An 811-nucleotide genomic window follows, 5' to 3' on the forward strand; every position below is an offset into this window, starting at 1 on the left:
GGACAATGGTGGCACCGAACCGAATTTGTCCCTAAACCTTGCATATCGTATGTGGGCACTCTCCTTATTGGGCCGAGCACCATTTATACCTCTAAAATTATACCCCTCGATGCACCTGGCCGCCTTCGACCATCCATATACTCCTGACCTCTCTCTCTCTCTCTCTCTGTGTGTGTGTGTGTATGTGTGTGTGTGTGTGTGTGTGTGTGTGTGTGTGTGTGTGTGTGTGTGTGTGTGTTCGTGTGTGTGTATGTGTTGGTCGGGGCATAGATGGATTCGAATGTAATGTTGGCACCAACAGTTGAAGTGTGGTTAAACGCATTCGGAAAATATATATTTATAGAGTTGGCATAAGAGGATACACCAATTATTAACGAACATTTTTGAATGAAACATGAAACTTATACCCCTCACAGTGGTCTAGCATCCCTTTATCGTCATAACGACACGGGAACTTTTATATTCCATTGCGCAAACCTTGCACAATCATATGAGTGCACTCTTTTTATTGGATCAGCCCTTCACACCATGAAGGTCGTACCCCTCGAGGCACCACCCTGGTCAACCAAGATGGCGGTGGACTGAACAGAACTAGTCCCAAAAGCTTCCACATTGTATGTGTGCACTCTCTTTATTGGGTCGGGCACCTTTTATACCTCTAACGTTATACCCCTCGTTGCACCACCCTGGTCGAGCAACTCCCTTTGATGGTCCACCATCACCTTCGATGATCCATATACTCCTGCACTCTCTCTCACTCCCGGCCTCTCTCTCTCTATCTCTCTCTGTGTGTGTGTGTTTGTGTGTGTGT

The sequence above is a fragment of the Triticum aestivum genome, chromosome 6A (assembly GCF_018294505.1).
Source record: "Triticum aestivum cultivar Chinese Spring chromosome 6A, IWGSC CS RefSeq v2.1, whole genome shotgun sequence".
NCBI lineage: Eukaryota > Viridiplantae > Streptophyta > Magnoliopsida > Poales > Poaceae > Triticum > Triticum aestivum.